The following is a 6749-nucleotide window of genomic DNA, read 5'->3' as shown; positions in this document are numbered from 1 at the left end:
GTTGTAAAATTACAACCCCAAGGTGATAAGGAAAACAAAAAGGGTGGGAAAAAAGAACCAAGCGAATAGTATATATAAACGATATGTGGGTGATGCTGGGATGTAAGCTCCGAGAATTCATAGTGTCATAATTTCTAAGGTGAGTCGTAGAGGTGTCAACCTGGTTACTATCATGTGGTATTGGATAGATCACTGGTTAGCTCGACGTTATTTGTCAGTCCTTACAGTACCTGATCTTCCCAGGCAGTCCCCCTCCCTGGTACTGATCAGGCCCAGACACTGCTTAGCTTCCAAGATCGGACGAGATTGGGTGTACCAGTGTGGTTTGACTGTACACGAAAGGTAAACATCTTATTACCAGGAACCCGATCGCAAATTAACACACGAGCCCTGATGAGTCAAATACTTTAATATAGTGTGACATGGACACCCAAGGGGGGGGGGGGGGGGGAAGGAATGTGCAAAAGACAAATGTGGCAACCGAGGAAGAGGGAGTAATGGAGGATACGGCACCTCATAGGAAGGGTGCAATTTCATAGCTCTCGTTCAGACCCGTGGGTTGCAAGGTCTGTAACTGGAATATCCAGTACATCTCCCTTCTCGAGAGTTTGTTCGTGAGGTCACCTCCTCTCTCTCCCAGACACACATGCTCGATCGCCTTAAATGTGAGGTCCTCAGGGTTGGAGTTATGCTGTGATGTGAAATGTCTAGAAACAGTATGGCTCTCCACCTTATTCTTGATATTCCTTATGTGTTCCTGGATCCTCATTTTTAATGGTCTTTTGGTCTTGCCCACGTACTTCTTTTTGCAAGAGCATTCCAGTAAGTAGATCACGGACACGGTATTACAGTTCATGAATTCCTTAATGGTGTATTGTTTCTTGTCCTCCATGTCGCTAATATATATATATATTGTAGTGCAGTGTCTGATTAAACAAATTAAATACCAGAGTGAAAGATCATTCACAATATATATTGTTAGGCATGAATGATCAACAAACTCAATTCTTTGTTTTATTTTAACATATTTTTATTGAATCTGAAGTATAGCCAAGTATACAATGCATAAAAAGACAAAGGCTTTACAGTGGCAGTAATAGAGGTACAAAGAGTATATATTATAGTCATAATCAAGACTTAAGCATTACCGAGTAAGAAGGTAGGTTGTGAGCAAATTAAAAGAATGTACCTTTGAAAAATAGGGGGTCGGTCACCCCTGTGTCGTGGTCCGTTCTCCATTCCTTCTGTGTCCTCCTCTCCATCCTCTATTTTGCTTGAGGTTGAACGCCTCTCTTCTACTCAATAAAGATCATGGGCCGGATATAATGGCTTGCGAGATGGACGGAGCTCAAACCAGGTTGGTTTTGCATTGTAAACATTTGCTGCCTTAAAAAAAATGTACGAGTTCAGCCGGAATCTCAGAGCTCCGGCCGTCTCGCAAGCCATTACATCTGGCCCTATGTCTCTAACACTGAAAAAAATCGTAGAAGAACTCTTTATCCTAAACCGGTCTACTGAGATTTTACCAGCAGTGGTGTGGGAAGCCCATAAGGCCACAATCTGGGGCCACTTTATTTCACTAGCAAAAGCTCAGAAACTAAAAGATCAACAGAAAATTGTTGATCTGGAGAGACAGGTTGAGTAGTTAACGTTACGACATTAGTGTTTCCCTAAGCGCTCGACTTACAGCAAATTACTAGAATTAAAAGGCCAGCTCCATCAAATTCTCTCTGCTAAGGCGGCAAAAACTTTACACTGGCTGCAACATTGCTTTTATGAAAAACGTGACAAGATGGACTTCCTCATAGCCTCGTGGCTATGGTCACATAGGCAGTGTAACAGAGAGACATATGATCCTGTATGCATAGTTCACTGCTTCAGAGATTTATATCAAAGTCTATACCATCTACCCTCTAAAACACATGACCCATCCCTGACTGGACAAATTAATGTTGCCATCTCCCGATACTTACTAGCACTAAATAAAGAAGGAAATTGGAAATTGAGGTACAGATGTAGACCCGCTCACCGTGGCTACATCTCAGCACAATCGTGCCTTGTTAGGCACGACCACGTGCACTTCTGGGGTGTGAACGCATCATAATGTGCACACGCTTCATTTGCCTAAATGGGGGTGGCTAAATATGCTGCTCGAGTGACAGTTTTCTGCAGATGTAGCCACAATGAGCGTGGCTTCATCTGTAGTTATCAAATCAATGAAGAATTCCTCTGCACCTGGTCCTTTCACTCTACTATAAAAAGTTTCAGAGAGCCCTTGTTCCCTTCCTAGGAGACCTTTTCAATGCCATTCTTGTAGGAACACCTTTTGATTGCTCCACCACCAGGGTGGAGATTGTCGTTCTACCTAAGTCTGTCTGAGACCCTATCGAATGCAGAAATTACCACCCTGTCTTGCTTTTAAACTCAGATCTCAAATTGTTTGCCAAGATTCTGGCTATCAGACTGTATGCTGTGATCCCATCCCTTGTTTATGTGCGATTCATTCCAGGTCATCAGGCAATGGTTGATATTCGATGGTCCTGATCTGATTCAGTATGCTGAGGTCACTCCCTTCCTGGTGATGGGGCTAGATGCAGGGAAGGCACTTGATAGGGTTTACTGGGCTTTCATGGTTTGTACACTTCAACATTTTGGATTAAGTTACAAAGAAAGTTTTCTCGCTTCCTCTGGGAGAGGAGAAGGGCCATTGTGCAGTAGAGGGTATTGCATAACCCAGCTAGTGGAGGAGGCTTGAGGGTCCCTGATCTTAGATTGTATTTTTATGCAGCACTGCTTGCTCATCATGCCCTTCCTGTATGTCTCATGCCAAAATCGTTCCCGTGCCCGAAACTGCATACATTAATTTTTATTCTGCCTAAGTGGCACTTCAATCCAGCATCTCGGAGATGGGTCCAACTTGAATCTGATCTTCTGCATAATGTATCTATTCCATCTATACTGTGGATCCTTCAACCACGTAGGACGCTATATGTGTTTAAAACTCCAACTATAGCCCTTACAACCGCAATCTGGGATAAGTCAACAAAGGCCTCTGCACTCTTATCTTCACTGCCCTCACTTCGGCCTCTATGGGACTACCTGGATTTCCCTCCTAGCTTTAGTCATAGGGTATTTACTCCATGGATAGGAAAGAGTGTCCTGTTTCTACATGATATCGCCTCTTACTTTCTCATTTATTTATTATTTGTTACCAGTTATTTATATAGCACATACATATTCTGCAGCACTTTACAGAGCATATTCGCCCATTCACATCAGTCCCTGCCCCAGTGAAGCTTACAATCTATATTCCCTACCATACATACACGCACACACATACACACTAGGGTTAATTTTTTTTAGTTGGGAGACAGTTTACCTACCAGTATATTTTTGGATTGTGGGAGGAAACCGGAGTACCCGGAGGATACCCACGCAAGTACAGGTAGAGTATACAAACTCCATACAGTTGGGGCCGGGGTGAGAATTGAACCCACAACCTCAGTGCTATGAGGCAGTAATGCTATCCATTATACCATGCATACTGCCCTAATGATCCTCTTCCCACGAAGAGTCCTGGGAGCTTGACATGGGGGAGGCCCTGGGGGTGGATGTCTAGGAACAGGTTCATTCCAACCTGGTCTTCTCAGCAACTTTGGTCCAGCACTGCAAAGATTCATTGTAAATATATTTATGGTGGTACATGGTACCACAGTGCTTGCATAAAATTTTCCTGGAGATGCTGTCGGGAGGGCACCTTGCTCCATATATTTTTTGGTCATGTCTTATTTGTTTGGGTGGCAGTCCACCATCTCATTCATCAAGTCACCAATGTAACCATGACGGCTACCCCCACATATTCTATCTGGCACAAACCAATAGATGGGGTCTCTAGACCGACATAAAAACTTATATGGCATATGTTAAATGTGGTAAAATGCCATCTGGCATTTTGCTGGAAATCACCTGTATTCCCCCTCGCTGACCTCCATCACAGCAGTGTTCTGGGTAACTTAACAAATAGAATTTTTTTCTAGTGTTGTTGACAATAAATCAGCTCTCTCCACCTCCACCTGGTTCCCTTAGCTATAATTTCATAAAGCACCTCAGCCATTGACCTATGGCTGTTATTTTTTATTTGATCATCCCTCAGGTACAATTGGTCCCCTTGTGTTTGGATATATGAGACTAGTATATTTATTGCCTCCTGGTAATGTCAGGCATAAATATTTTTACGCTGTACTACTGGTCTTATCTACTATGTAATGATGGTGGTCATTCTGAGTTGATCGCTCGCTAGCTGTTTTTAGCAGCCGTGCAAACGATATGCCGCCTCCCACTGGAAGTGTATTTTAGCTTTGCAGAAGTGCGAGCGAAAGGATCGCAGAGTGGCTACAAAAATAAATTGTGCAGTTTTAGAGTAGCTTCAGACCTACTCAGCGCCTGCGATCACTTCAAACTATTCAGTTCCAGTTTTGACATCACGAACACGCCCTGCGTTCGCCCAGCCACGCCTGCATTTTTCCTGGCATGCCTGCGTTTTTTCAAACACTCCCTGGTAACGGTCAGATAACACCCAGAAACGCCCTCTTCCTGTCAATCACTCTGCGGCCAGCAGTGCGACAGAAAAGCTTCGCTAGACCTTGTGTAAAACTGCATTGGCCATTGTGAAAGTACGTCGCGCATGCGCATTGCGCCGCATATGCATGCGCAGAAGTGCCGGCTTTTTGCTTCGTCGCTGTTCAGCGAACATTTTCAGCTAGCAATCAACTCGGAATGACCACCAATATACCTTAGTTGAGACATGTTTTGATTTGCTCATGTAACTTCCCTCCCACCCACCACCTTTTTTCCTTTTGTCCTTTCCTCCCCTAATTTCTTTTATTATCCTGCTTTGGAAAAAAACAAACAGAAATGGGGGGGTCATTATCTGCTAGTTTCGTTAAGTACCATGAGGTGGAAGAAAAACATTGGGTGAGTAATATTCGTCTTTGAACAGGAAGTATGTGTATGTAACTCTACCAAACTGAGAAAAAATTAACCACTTTGGACTCCTTGGCCAAAGAAGCCTTCAGCCAATCCATCCTGAATAAGTAAAACAATTTCTCCTTGAAAAGAGAAAAAGGGGACACCCCCGGATGTATACATACCTGTAGTATGTGTTTTTTTACAGCTGCATTTAGTGCTAGTAATAGTTTTCGACAACCTCAAGATATTCGTTGGCTCCATGGTATTATTCCCAATATAGCCCAGGCAGAATTAAAGGGTAAGAAATTGAATAGGAGATCAAGAGCAAATTTCCGTACCTAAAGCCAAAGGCTCTAATCATAGGGTGCGACCACAGAACATGATAAAGATCAAAGAGAGGGAGAGGATCCCAAAATCCATGATGGGGACTTATATTTGCTTTATGATAGATAATCAAAAATAATTCTTGGTATGAACTAGCTGGAATAATGTGACAAGAGTGAAATATGTTTTTTAGGAGAATGTCCACAGTTGGGTGGGAAAACAATGCAGCCACTGAAACAATCATGTCGGCAGTGTGTTATAGTCTAAAACATCACGTAGGAAATTATGATGAGCGGTTGCCTTAGTTGTCAGTGTTGGTATTGATAACAGTGAATCTAATGAATTACACCAATCTTGGACAGATAAGTGTCCAATATTTAGAGCCACATAATGTTGAACCTGACAATAGGTATAAGGATAGGTGGTCAAGAAATCATATCTTTCTACTGCCTGTTGGAATGTGAGAGGCCTCTTAAGGGTTCTATATACTACACATCCAATAGAGTCTATACCCCGTGTCAACCACATTAGTAAATGATTAGCAATACATTAGGATGGAATTCTGGATTTCGTACTAATGGAATTAAAAGGGTCTAATGTGCGCTTTAGGCCAGCTTTATAGCTTAATGTGTGCCATAGCCTATGGATATTCCAAAGGAGTGGATTTTCTCTTAGCCTTTGAGGTATTTCAGAGTCATGTACTGTAAGTGGAGGAATGAACTCAAGCTACACTCAGGCAAATCATCATTTTCTTCTAATGTTGGATCAGTATAAATACTGGACCTTTTCAGCCAGTCCCGCAAATGTCTTAAAATTGTAGCATCATTATAATACTGAGCAAAATACAAATGGGGAAAAACCACGCGTTGAACACTTCACTTCACTTAAATTCTTTTAAGGCAGGGGTGGGGAACCTTTTTTCTACCAAAGGCCATTTTGGATATTTATAAAATCCTTCGGAGGCCATACAAAAATTTTCAACTTAAAAAATTACCCTGGCCCCCAGTCGGTCTGCCCATTAGAGGCACTGAAAAATGGGTGTGGCCTTAGAGGTACTGAAAAATGGGTGTGGCCAATTAAAATGGGATGTGATACACATATGCCCCCAATAGTGCAGTGCCAGATCCACATATGCCCCCACAGTGTCAGGTATACAAATGCCCCCACAGTGCCAGATCCACAAATGCCCCCACAGTGCCAGGTATACAAATGCCCGCACAGTGCCAGGTATACAAATGCCCCCACAGTGCCAGGTATACAAATGCCCCCACAGTGCCAGGTATACAAATGCCCCCACAGTGCCAAATCCACAAATGCCCCCACAGTGCCAGGTATACAAATGCCCCCACAGTGCCAGGTATAGAAATGCCCCCACAGTGCCAGATTCACAAATGCCCCCACAGTGCCCCCCCCCCCCACAGCACTTTGCTGCTCACCGCTGCTGCTGCTCCATCCGA

The 6749-nt window shown here is 43.3% G+C and overlaps 1 pseudogene; it reads right to left on the bottom strand.

Moving 5' to 3' along the window:
* Window positions 1-218: 218 nt before the first annotated feature.
* LOC134945084 (5S ribosomal RNA) lies at window positions 219-337 on the bottom strand (annotated as a pseudogene).
* Window positions 338-6749: the final 6412 nt, after the last annotated feature.

This window comes from Pseudophryne corroboree, chromosome 1 (genome assembly GCF_028390025.1).
Source record: "Pseudophryne corroboree isolate aPseCor3 chromosome 1, aPseCor3.hap2, whole genome shotgun sequence".
Taxonomy (NCBI): domain Eukaryota; kingdom Metazoa; phylum Chordata; class Amphibia; order Anura; family Myobatrachidae; genus Pseudophryne; species Pseudophryne corroboree.
The sequence above is the reverse complement of the archived record's forward strand: the minus strand, read 5'-3'. Positions and strand labels throughout refer to the sequence as shown.